The sequence below is a fragment of the Arvicanthis niloticus genome, chromosome 11, assembly GCF_011762505.2.
Source record: "Arvicanthis niloticus isolate mArvNil1 chromosome 11, mArvNil1.pat.X, whole genome shotgun sequence".
In the NCBI taxonomy this organism is placed as follows: Eukaryota; Metazoa; Chordata; class Mammalia; order Rodentia; family Muridae; genus Arvicanthis; species Arvicanthis niloticus.
Genome location: NC_047668.1, coordinates 16,646,441 through 16,659,541, shown reverse-complemented (window position 1 = coordinate 16,659,541; position 13,101 = coordinate 16,646,441). Strand labels below are relative to the sequence as shown.

The following is a 13,101-nucleotide window of genomic DNA, read 5'->3' as shown; positions in this document are numbered from 1 at the left end:
GAAGAGCCTAGTTTCTGTCAAGTTGACAACAACTAACTGACTCACACTCTCTTCAGCTCACCAAAGCAGCTATTTTATAGACCCGTGGTGCGGTAATATAATATAATGTAATATAATATGGTGTGTCTATTATAATAGACAAAGACAAATCTGCCTGTAGGCTGGGGTATATCTCACGGTAAAGCCTTTACACAGCAGCCATGAGACCCTGGGTTTAATCACCAGCAAAGAAGGAAGTAAAGAAGGAGGAACCTCGAGAGACAGGAGAGGGGGAGAAAATCTGCTCAAAGCTAAAACACTGTTTACATAGAAGGAAGTAGCATCTGTGTCCACCCGGTTTCAATGTCTCTGCTCCTTAGCTACTTCAAACGATTTCTAATGGCTGCTGTGAACGACAGTGCCTACCACAGCTGCTGAGGTATCTTATCAAACTTACAGCCTGCTTTCCCTTCCCTTCTCTCTACTCTGCTCTATGTCCATCACTCCAAAGCTTTTCATTAACGTGCTAAGTTCTTCAAAGACATTACTTCCAGAGAGTCTTCTCAACCTGGATGGAAAGTCGGAAAGTACTGAAAGTATTACTTCAGCTTTGGTTATTATTTCTTTCTTTTTTTTTTTTTTTTAAATCACTCTCTATTCTACATACCAAACTTTCCCATCTCTTTTTGAAATGAAAGATTGCATCTGGACATCCAAGAACCCAAAGGCACAAGGGTAAAAACAGCTTTACTTGTCTGCATCTCCCCCAACAGTCGTCTAAATGTCACAATGTACGGTATTTGGTACCTAGTTGAAAGTCCAGTATCAGAAAGTAAAAACCCAAGCAGTCTAAACAACAATTCATTGTTTGCGATCTCATAACTTGGACATAACCCCTCAACGCCTATTCATTTCATTTTGACATGATTAATAATCCAGCTATCTCAGTTTTAGCCGGAGTAGAATAGCGGCACTACATTAAATGTGAAAGGGCAAACCTCCTGGGAGTGGGAATAATCCAGAGCAGGCAGCTAACAGTGATGAAATAAATGGAACACCTCAATAGAGCTATCTTTAACAGCAGAGAAATAAGGCACTGTCGAGGACAGGATACCATCAATCCCAAGCACAGCAGAATTTGCAAGCTAGGACAGGAAACCTTACTCACTTCTCAAAAAAACAAACAAACAAACCAAAAACCCAAATACTGTCCTTTTCTTTGGTGCTTGCACAATCTGCTACCTAGAACTTCCTTGTTTCACTGTTAGATGCAGTTTGCTTTAGATTCCTTCCCCATCCCCCATAGCTCTTAGTCTAGTTAACACTCACAGACCCCTCTTACCACACTACCACCCAACAGTCCAGTTCATCTCCATGACTCCGGTTCCACGGTTCTACATCATGGCCAGATGCATGACGCTTCCACTTATAACTCCTAACTTGGACAGGATGCCCAGCGCAGAACTTCGCACATGGCTCATCTCTTGGAGCCACACCGCCCTGAGGGCTTTCTTGGCAGACACTGCTTCTCACTCCCTGTTTCACTCACTCTTCATTTTACAATGACAGCTTCTTGGAATAACTCCTTATTTCTCCGCCTTCCAGCAGCTATTGTCATGGCCCACCCATCTCACAGAGTAAATTAGAGTACCATCTATTGCATCAAACCTCCATACTGACATGGGAAGCCCTCTGTCATCAAACTGGTTGTTATTTCTACACCAAATATATACATACACATACACGTATATATTATATATATAACTATAAATATATATAAATATTTATATATATATTTGGTATAGAAATATATATATATATATATATATATATATATATATATATATATATTTTTGTACACACACACGACCCATAATGACTACAAATAGCACCTTAATCAGTTCAAGCTTTGCTAACAAATAAATTTAAAAAAAAAAACAATTGATAGATTTTTAGACTTTGGAATTATGATTGAGAGAATCTGTACCTATACAGATGCTTTAAAAAAAAACCATAATTGTGGACACACATCCAATCTCAGTAGGCTGAGTATTTGTTCAGAGTTCTAATATCTCATTCTGTTCTACACTTGATCTTTAAAAGGCCAACAAGCAATTCCATTTGATTCTTGCTACAGAAACACCTTTCCCATTTCGGGTGTACACTGACATCTCAATAATATTCTACCTGATCTAGTAATCCAACACTGTCGTTAAGCCATGCTTAAAAGAAAAAACTAACTTATGATAGATATCATGAACGTTATGTTAAAAAGAGAGGGATGAGGCTCAAGGCCCTGAACTTGATTCCGAGAATGGGGGACGGAGAGATGGAGATCGATGCTTAAATTAAAAAATAAAAAAAAAAAAAGAAGCCACCAGAAACATAAAAAATATCCTCGCTTTCTTCACTCCCAAGAGTCCAAAGCTGCTGAAATGATATAACCACAAACTAGGCAGAAAAGCTATGCCTCTGATAGCACCACACTGGCTCTAGAATTCCAGAGAATCCTCAGAAGGGACTCCAAACACCATTAAATAGGTTATCAGGTAATTCTGAATCTAGACTATTCAGAAGTTAACCCCTTATTTTATTCCTAAGAAAGGTTGTTAGCAACTGCCCTCTCAAAAACTGAGCTGCAAAGAATGGAGGGTGGAAGATAAAACTGCACAGGGCAAAGACAAGGGGCCTTAGTTTTCCCCACAGAGAGTACACTCATTAGTTTAAATTGATGGTGTTAATTTTAGATAATAATTAAGAAAATTTAAAGGCACTTTGGGACTCTGGGGAGATGGTTCAGCAAGTAAGAAGGCTGGCTGAGCAAGAATAAAGGCCTGAGATCAAACCCACAAAAAACTTGGGTGAGGGCAGGCTAATGCTTCTAACTGCATTGCTGTGTCCGGCAGAAAGACTGAAGGGATTTTTCCAGGTTTAGGGAGAGAGCCTGCTTCAAAAAAGGAGAAAGTGAGAGTAGGGCACCCGACTTCTGCACACAGTCATAGGTGCTAGCGCTTTTACACAGATGTGCACGTTACCACCACCACCCCGATATTTTGGAACTCTGTATTTTCCTGTTACTAACATCAAACACTAAAATAATTGAAGAACAAGTAAAGGTGACTTAATCAAGGGTCCATACAGAGTACCAAAAGTTAGTTAGGAGTGTATTCTTGGCCTACAGTTATCTATGTAAAATAAGTGCATTCCACAGCACAACGAATCCACCCTCCAACGTTCTCTGTCCTTAGTAAAACTGCCTCCTTGCTTTCTGGTGTGTCTGTGTGTGTGTGTGTGTGTGTGTGTGTGTGTGTGTGTTTTAGCTGATGTGACTTTCTCTACCTAAGCCTAGGTTGGCTGGAAACTCTCCTTTTCTCTGTCTCAACATCCTAAACACTAGAACTATATTGTGCAATGCTAAGCCTGGCTTTACTTTTTTTTTTTTTTTTTAAGGCTCTAAAACAAGGCGAATATTAGTTTGGAAACTTACTAAATCTCCTTCTCTGCCCATGTGTGTTAGCACACCCCATAAATTCCAACACTCTAGAGTCTGAGACAGGTTTGAGCCCTGTCTCAAATAAATAGTCAAACCTCATACTCAGACATTGTTTCTAAGATGTTTGGGAAATAAAACCAGCCAACCCTGTGCTAATGACTCTTTCCCTAACTTAAGTTAATCTCCCAGCATTGTTTTTTAAAGTCCTGAACTGTATAGGGCTTTTTTTTTTTTTTTTTTAACTTCCTTAAACTTCTCGTTATCTCTGGGCTCTTAAATTCCTTTAGGGCGACGAGCTTTTTTATAATCCACGGCACAACTCAAAGGACAGCAAGCCATCTGATTTGTCTGACTTGACAGTTCAAATTTCCTTAACTTGCCAGAGGTACACGTTATGGTTGTTAAGTAACACAAGATGCTTTACGAAGTTCCTAAAGATCTGCAATCACTTGAGATGATCTCTTGCTAGCTGAAAAGTGAAAGAAGCAAATAAATGAAAATAAAAAAAACAAATGTTTCCACCGACTTCGCAAACGCCGCCAGCGAAGGCTTTCCTTCTTAAGAAGACCGGGAAACTTCTGGCAACAGAAGGCAATGTCCACTCTCTGTTGCTGGGGGCCCGACCTGGTGCTGCAGGGCGGGTCCCCAACCGCGGGGCAGGCGACCGGGTCCCCGACTTTCCCCTCCCACGTCCCGGCCCCGCAGCGGCCGACCCCGCCTACCTGTTGTGCTGAGGGGGAAACGCGCCACGCCGCAGTCAGCCCCGTGTCCCGACGGTGCCTGCAGCCAGGACCCTGTCCCCCTCGGCTCGGTCCCACCCGGGCCGGGTCCTCAGCCTCCGCACCGCGCCCACCCGGGTCCCGCGCCACCCGGCTCCTGCCGACCTTCCCTGCCCCTAAGCACGCGGCCCCCAGCCTCCAATCCGCGTCTCCCGACTTGCCTGCAGAGACGCCCTGAGCTCACACCTGTCCCGGCTGTGCCACGTTACCGGCTCCGCGACAGCACAGCGGCACCCGGTCCACCGCCGGCGACTGCAGAGCGGGAGGGTGGGCGGGGCTGACAGCGCGGCGGGAGCGGCCATTGGGAGCGCCCGGCCCCTCCCGCGCCAGACAGGCCAGCCGCCCGCCGAGCCAGAGAGCGCACACTGTGGCAGGCATCACTACTCCACCGCCGAGAGAGCGATGGGAGAGCCTGAGACCTAAGTAGCTTCTAGGACAGTGTGTTGTCTGGTAGTCCGGAGATTCCGGCCACAATGTCTATTTTTGTCGCCAGCCAGAATCTACACTTGCGGCTTGGAAGGCAGACACTTCAGGAGCCTGGAAAAATTCAAGCAAGGCCAGAGCTGAAGGAGGATATGGTGGAATCTTACCTGAGGAAGGGACCCTAAAGAACCTTGATGGGAACCTAAGTGTAAAAGGACTATGTGAGGATCACACGCGGAGTCGGTGGCTCTGAGTCAGTTGTGTTTTTCCACTATAATCAGGGGGTTGAGTGTAATGGTTTTCTTTTGTTTTGAAACAAGCTTACAAGAACGTTGCAAACGTAGTACAAAAACATTATTCCCTTGAACCGTTTTGAGATTTAAGTTGCTAATATTATGCCACAATGTTCCCAAGCACCTTCCGCATAGTCATAATAACTACCCTAGTGATATTCTTTATGTGATACATTCAGTTTGCTGGTTGTCTCAATCATGTTTCTTAGAAGCAAAGGTCTTCAGTTCCAAAGTAAGTGTTCTATTTGCAATCCATATCTTCAATCTGGAATACTTCCTTAGTCTTTCTTTGACATTTACAACCTTGACATCGTTAAAGATTATTAGCCCACTGTTTTTATAGAAAGGCTTTCATTCTGAGTCTGTCTGATATTTATTCATGATTAGATTTAAACTAGATATCTTTAAGGACCCTCACAAGTGATTCTGTGTTCATATGTGTCACTGTTTGCTCTTCATTGCTTCTCACCAAAGGATGAAAAAAATTCCTTTTTCCATCTTTGTAATTAGTATTTATTTTCTGAGGGAAATTCTTTGAAGCTATTTTGTTTCAGGGTACCTGTGAATAATCTTGTTTAGAAATTTGTAATTTATATTACTGGATCTAGACTTTTTCCACTTCATTAAGTTGATTATAGTTAGTTCTTCCATTATTTATTTACTTTTTACAACTGTTTACTTGTGTGTGGGCCTATGTGTATATGTGCACTGCATGCATGCAGTGCCCATGGAGGCCAGAAGAGGGCATCAGATCCCCTGGAACTGGAGTTATAGGGAGTTGTGAACTCCCTGATGTGGGTGCTAGGAACTGAACTGGGGTCCTCTGCAAGAACAACAAGTATCTTTCTTTTTTTCTTTTATGTTGCATCCTGTACAGCTTGGTCCTAGAAACCTGACTGGGACAGTAAGGAAATGAAGAAAGGACAAACACAAGTACAGAAATGTTGGGGTAAGGTGGGCCATGAGCATTTTAATGGAGTGGCGCCAACTATGAAATAACCCCCTGGAAGCTCAGAATATGTATTATGTGTAGGAGGAGCTAAGGTAGGAGGAGTAAGGAGAGGAAGAGGAGGAGTAAGGAGAGGAAGAGGAGGAGCAAGGAGAGGAAAAGGAAGAGGAGGAGCTAGAAAGAGCAGAGATGTAGGAGTGATAGAGAGCCATGCAGGTATGGAGAGCAGTCGTGGGTAATAACTTTTATTTAGGTTAGATAATTGGGAAACAGCTCTCTTTGTATGGGCATATTGTTATTGAGAATTACTAAATATATAAAGCCTTTGCTTAATCTTTAAGCATTAGAGTCTCATTTTCTTACTGGGCCCACATGGATGGCGGGATGGTCTGGGCAATGCCCAGCCTTGCAGAGACAGTGTGGAAGATTGGCAGAGACATCTCCCTTGCTGGCGTCTCGTGGGTGGCAGGGCTGGTGTTTCTGGCTGGCCATTTCTAGCTGTGGCATGCACGTGGCCTCTGGCCACAGACCATGGCTGCTGAGCTAGGCAGAGCTGCCGCAGATTAGATAGTCAGCCTGACCAGCAGGCATTTTAAAATAATTACTTCAACAATTATGTGCAGCACAGGGGAAGGGGCTAGTAGTTTTGATAAGATGTATCTGTAGTCAGCTGCAGTTACTAGTTTTTGCACACATTGGTCAATCATTAGTAAACACCTGACCCAGAAGAGGACTTTGCCACTCCCATGGGTCCTTGACATGGCCATGCATTTGTCAACAATACAGATTCACTCAGGGCTTAGCTCAGTTCCTTCCAGTTTTGTTTTGTTTTGTTTATATATACGCATATGTGCCTATCTTTATGTACACCATATTCATGCATGTATCCTTAGAAGTGTTGGATCCTTAAGAACTGCCATCAAATGTGGTTGTGAGCTGCCTGATGTGGGTGCTGGGAACTGAACCAGGGTCCTCTGCCTGAGCAGCATAGAGCTATGTCTCCAGCCCTTTTGTCTCTTTTGATGATCAAATTCTAAGTATACTCAGTCAGAAATTCGTTCATTCTTGCTTCTGTGTCTTTGTGTTTTGAGTTATTTCCCAACATTCTATTACTAAACATTTTAAAAGATATAACGCATTGTAAAGCCTTATGTATACTCTGCACCCATCGTCCAGATTCTGTACCCTTTAGCCATGTCTCCCTATTCTTGGCACACCTTTACTTTCTGGCATCAGTAAGATTTCTCAGGCTCACCTTGCCCCAGGCTGAATGCAGCTGTTACTTTAGAAGCCTTGGTTCCCTTTAATGAATGAGTATATTTTAATGAATGAGTATATTTTAATGAATGAGTATATTTTACAGCACTAGGTTTGTTTGCTGCTACTGTAGTAGCATGACTGCCCACGCTGCCTCAAGGATACAGCTAGAAAATATTTATATATTCATACTCATGGAGTCTGCTGGTGTGCATCTGCTCATGCACATGCATACAGTTACAGTTCTTTCTCTAACTGTATAAATTTCCAATAAGAACATACAGCCTTGGGTAGGATTCTCTGAGTAGGCAAAGCACCATTAGACATTTTCAAAGAGGTGTTTAAACATATCAACATGAATGTTGACCCATGATGGTGAGTAGATAATATTGAGCTGTTTAATCTCAAAGGAGGCAGTTAAACTCACCAGTACTTCTACATATGCATACAGAGGAAAGGTAGATATTGCCACTATACATTTAACGGTATTTCACACAAGAAATGACTACAGTTACATTCCTGTTTGATCCCAAGGGAACTTAAGTTCTTTCTAAACAATCGGTCTCTAATCAGATAAAGAAATTGAGTACACATACATAAAGTTTCTGATTTTGTTCTACACTAAGGAACACTTTTTAAAAGCTTTATGGGGCTGGAGCAGCAGTTTAGTGGTTAAGAATACGGTGGTGGTTGGAATAGGCTTGGCACCATAGACTCATGTGTTAGAATGCTTGGTTTATGGGGAGTGGCACCATTAGGAGGTGTGGCCTTGTTGGAGGAGGTGTGTCAGGATTGGGATTAGAGGTCTCTATGCTCAATCTCCACCCAGTGTGGAAAGAGAGTCTCCTTACTGCCTGCTCAAGACATTAAGTCTCCTCCTGGCTGCCTTCAGATCAAGATGTAGAATTCTCTGCTCCTCCAGCACCATGTCTGCCTGCATGCTGCCATGCTTTCTACCATAATGATAACAGACTGAACCTCTGAACTGTAAGCCAGTCCCAACTAAGTGTTGGCCTTTATAAGAGTTGCCTTGGTCATGGTGTCTCTTCACAGCAATAAAACCCTAACTGAGACAGACACTGATTGCTTTTTAAGAGGACTCATGTTTCATTCTCAGCACTCACATGGTGGCTCATAACCATGTGTAACCCCAGTGCCAGGGTATCCAAGGTATTCTTCTGACCTCCAAAGGCACTAGTCTTACACATAGTGTATACACACACACACACATACACATGCACACAGACACACACACAGGCAAAACACTCATACGCATAAAATAAAAACATTAAACAAAAAAGTTTTTTAAGTGTGAAAAAATACTTTATAGGCATGGAATCATATTTTAAAATAACAACAACTTGAGCATAATTAACCTCTACAGAACAATTATTTCCAGTTATTGGTCTTTATTTCAACAGTTACATACCTAGGAACAGTGATATGCAAACAGCATATCAACTTTGAATTTCCAGTTATTTCATTGCTGTTGGTCATATACATAATATCGTATGGGTATAATGTTTCTAGCACTTAATCACATGAGCCTGACAGGAAGGGGGAAAAAATCAATTTTTATCATCAACACCTTGCGGGGAGCCTTAGTTTCTTATTACAGACACACATGATTGACAAAGACAATTACATAATCAGCTGTAATTTTTCTTTTGCCTTACACCTGGTATAATGGTTAGTTTTTGTCAACTTGACACAGTCTAGCGTCACCTGGGAAGAGGTGTCACTGAGGGACTGCATAGGTCAGGTTGGCCTATGAGCATGTATGTGGGGGATTGTCTTGATCATGTTAACTGATGTCAGAAGACCCAGCCCATTGTGGGTAGCACAATACCCTGGGTCCTAGGTTGCATATGAGTAGAGAACATTAGTTGAGTAGTAGGCATGCATGTATGCAAGCATTTTCTTCCTGCTAGTGACTGTAACTGAGACTAGCTGTTTCAAGTTCCTGCCTGTTGAACTGTGAGCTGAACACACCCTTCTCCTCCTAAGTTGCCTTTTTATTAAGATATATGAAAACAACAGAAAGAAACTGTGCTGTGATCCTTGAAGCTTGTGTTCTGGAAGCCTGGGTAGAGTTGGAGAGGGAATGCAGAAGAGACAGACACACATTGACACAGTGAAGCTGGGGTCACCTGGGGTCTGAGCAGTGTTTACTAAGTACAGCACAGGGTTAGCTCGTCTATACAAGGTCTAGTTCTAGCTCAGGATAGTCTCAGGCTATAACAATCTAGGAAGAGGAAGGTCAATTGTCAGCCTTTACACACAGTGATCAATCGTTGGGCTCCAGAGGATGTGTTGTCATTTTTCCTGAGCCAGGGCCATATATATGGCTGTATGGTATGGCTTTGCCAATTTCACATGGCTCTGAGGCCTCAGAGTACTCAACATGTCTGTGCCCATGCCAATCATGCACATGTACTCACCCAGGGCTTCCTCCACTCCCTACAGAACTAAAGCACGAGGTTTCACATCTCATAAAACCAGAAAACCAGGAGAGAGATTTCGGGAAGCCAGTGGAAAGATGCTTTAAGTGTGGGAGAAGAGAGCTCTGGTCTTTGGCATGGAAGATGGGGAGGAAGTGACCCTGAAAGGACACGCAGCAAGGCGGAGAGTTCCAGCAGTGAGAGGAGGACCTGGCATACCTACAGTGGCCAGAGAGAGCAGTCTGCTAATGGGATCCAGAGCAGACCATGGGGAAAGGTTGGTGTCTGTGGGAAGTCACCAAAGTGGGGCTGAGAGGAATCAGAAAACAGTCCTTGGTCTGCTCCTCAGTTTGTTCCTGCCACAAAGTCCCTGTTGGAAACCACAGGAAGCACTATCCTGTGCCAAATTAGTCAGAGTTCATCCAGCAAGGTGAAAGAACCAAGTTGGATAACATTTGCAACTCCGCTCTAAACACAAGCCAGAACCCAGGGAACAGAATGAGGCGAGGGGCTGGAACTGAGGAGGCTGATGGTATTGAGGGTCACACAAACCATCTACTTAGACAGCAAACACCTCAGGCAAACTGCTTGTTTACCTAGAGATAGATAGTGTAAAATAAGCCAGTGTTTCCATTCAGTATGCTTCATTCTTTACGAGTAGCAGAGAAGGCACCCTAGAAAAATCTTACTTACCAACTGAAGACATGTGGATATGAAATTCGTAACAGAGGATCACTCACTTAAATACCAAAGATGATGGAATAACATGAAATAATATTAAGGCTCAAATAATTCATAATAAAATTAATAAATTAAGATTATTAAATTTTTTCTAGCTCAAAAATTGAACTTAGTCTAGGGACCATATAAATGTTATTTTTGCTGAGTTATCAAATGCAAAGAATAAATATTACTACTAGAGTCTTGTGATTTAGGAATGTGTTCTCTCTGTATGTGAGAATTACAATAAATCTTACGTTTCAGGGCCAGCGAGCTAGCTTAGCAAGTCAAGGCATTTGCAGTGCTGGCCTGACCATCTGAGTAAACTCTTCAACCCACAGTTAAAGGTTCTCCTTTAAAGAGAAAGCTGTGCTTTGACCTTCACATGTCCACTGTGCCCATATTCACATCCACACACACCAATCATACACATGTGTACTCTCTCTTTCTAAATAAAAATTGTAAAATCAAAGGACAGTCATGGTGGTGCATACCTTTGACCCCAGCACTCAGGAGGCAGAGGCAGGAAAATCTCTGAGCTGGAGGCCAACCTGGTCTACATAGCAAATTCCAGAATAGCCAGACTACATAGAGAGATGCTGTTTCAAAAAACAAAACAAATAAACAAAACCCAATGGTTTAGAAGTCACTGATTATTAATGAATATAAACCTCTCATTAGCTTCTTTGGTCCTCATTCTTGAAGCAGAATAAAAATGAATTTGGATTTCAAAATCCTTTGTTGCTAACAAAACTTAGGGAAAAGAACTGAATCTGGATGCAAATATTTAACTGTCCAGTATGAACAATAGCTAGAAATGAAGTTGGTAATGAAATATGGTTACACTAATTTGGAGGCCCTGAGTCATCCATCAGGATGAAAAAAGAAAATGTTAATAATATGGAATAGAATTATGCACTCTTGAACTCAATTTACCATCCTCCAGGCACTGCCAGAGCAGAGCACAAATCCATTTATCGGCCATCCTTCCTCATGTTAGGAATGCTTTCTTGGCGTGCACATTTTCTCCTTTTGTTTGTCACTACTTGCTGAGATTCTATGTGACCCAAATCAGGAAAGACATATTCTTACTTATTATTTATAATAAAAAAAAATTATGATCTTTTGGTGTTAGTTCTTATTTGAAAGTCTGGTAGAGTTTTTCAGTGAATCGATCTGGTCCTGGAATTTCTTGGCTACATTATTTTTATTGTTACTTCCACCCCATTGCTTTTTATTTTTATACTTTTTTTTTCTTTTAAGACAGGGTTTCTCTAAAAGCCCTGGCTGTCCTGGAACTCACTATGTGGATCAGGCTGACCTTGAACTCACTGAGATCTGCCTGTCTCTTCCTCCCAAGAGCTGGGCTTAGAGGCATGCACCACCACACCTAGCCAATCTCATTGCTTCTTATAGGTCCGTCTAAATTGTTTATTTCATCTTTGTTTAATTTGGTTAGGCCATGGGCATAGGAATGCATCTGGTTTGCTTTTTCAATTTGGAATAACATAGTATCTTAAGATAATATTTGTATTTATTTGAGAGTTTCCTGCACGTATACAATGTATTTTGATCATATTGATCTCTACTTCCTCCCCCAACTCCCCACAGACCTCCATATATCTCCTTTCTGTCCTCATGTTTGTTGTGTATTTCTTACCATTTGGTGCTTTAGAATTTGGATTTTGCTTTTGTTTTTTCTAGGACATGAATGTATCATTGCTTATTCACTTGAGATCTCTTTACATTTTAAAAATATTTTCTTTTTTTGAGATTTTCATATATATGTGTGTGTGTGTGTGTATATATATATATATATATATATATATATATATATATATGAGTATATCTACCCTCCAATTCCTTCTTACCAATTTCATAATTTTAAAAAAGATTTTTGATAACCTTCTAAGTCCAGTTAATGTTGTCTATGTTTGAGAGCCTAGCAATGGCCATTTCTTCAAAAAGGAATGAGTCTTCCTTCCCCAGCAATTATCTGTTGCCAATGGCTTCTCAGTAAGGGGTGGGCAGAAAAACTGTCTCTTCTATGCTAGAATTTTGGCTGGCTTGATCTTGTGTAGGTCTCTCTGAATTTTCACTTGTTTGATTATTTGTTTTGAAACAGGGTTTCTCTGTATAGCCCTGGCTGTCCTAGAACTCACTGTGTACACTAGGCTGGCCTCAAACTCAAAAATCTGCACATGTGCCCCACCATGCCTGACATATACTTTATTCTTGGAGCAGACTCAGTTGGATCCCAAAGGTTCTAGTATGCCATACTTTCATGTGCATTGACTCAGAAATTTAACTTTCTGATTTTTTCAATGACCACTCAATTCAAGAGTATACTGTCCTGTCTCCAAGTATTTATGGAGTTCCTGTAGTTTCGTTTGTTATTTATTTCTAGTTTATTCCACTGTACTTCAATAAAATACAAGACATTATTTTTATTCTTTCATACTTGTTAGAGCTTACTTTGTGGACCAGAATGTTATCTATTCTAGAAAGAGTGAAGTTCCACGGGATTGTTTTCTGAAGGGACTCTGGCCAGCGCGTGTGTTGAGCATGGCTCTGGCAGGCCTTGCCCTTCCCTCCCATTCTCTCTGCCTTTCTAAAAACCATTAGATTATATTCCTAAAGCTAGCCACCAAGGCCTATTCCCTTATTTGGTCACTTCCTCCTCCTGAGGCTGACTACCAAGGTCCAGCTATCTAAATATTGAAGGTTAAAGTTAAACACTTTATCCTAACTTGGGGTTTCCCCTTGT

At 41.7% G+C, this 13,101-nt stretch overlaps 1 protein-coding gene and 1 long non-coding RNA gene across 9 annotated transcripts in view; one reads left to right on the top strand and one right to left on the bottom strand.

The window, feature by feature from the left end:
* Nucleotides 1-4,548, bottom strand: part of Heatr5a (HEAT repeat containing 5A) — a 97,211-nt gene extending 92,663 nt beyond the window's left edge. For 2 of the 8 annotated variants that reach the window (XM_076941883.1, XM_076941888.1), the window contains exon 1: nucleotides 4,413-4,536. The gene's annotated coding sequence lies outside the window, so the exon portion shown is untranslated. Of the gene's footprint in view, nucleotides 1-3,998; nucleotides 4,142-4,194; nucleotides 4,355-4,412 lie in introns of those variants that run through there. The other 6 variants (XM_076941889.1, XM_034514338.2, XM_076941886.1 and 3 more) reach the window with 5 other exon arrangements.
* Nucleotides 4,549-4,711: 163 nt separating this feature from the next.
* On the top strand, nucleotides 4,712-9,823 carry LOC143443853 (uncharacterized). The gene is made up of 3 exons (XR_013113168.1): nucleotides 4,712-4,927; nucleotides 5,845-5,916; nucleotides 9,640-9,823. It is a non-coding gene; the product is annotated as an uncharacterized LOC143443853 (long non-coding RNA).
* Nucleotides 9,824-13,101: the final 3,278 nt, after the last annotated feature.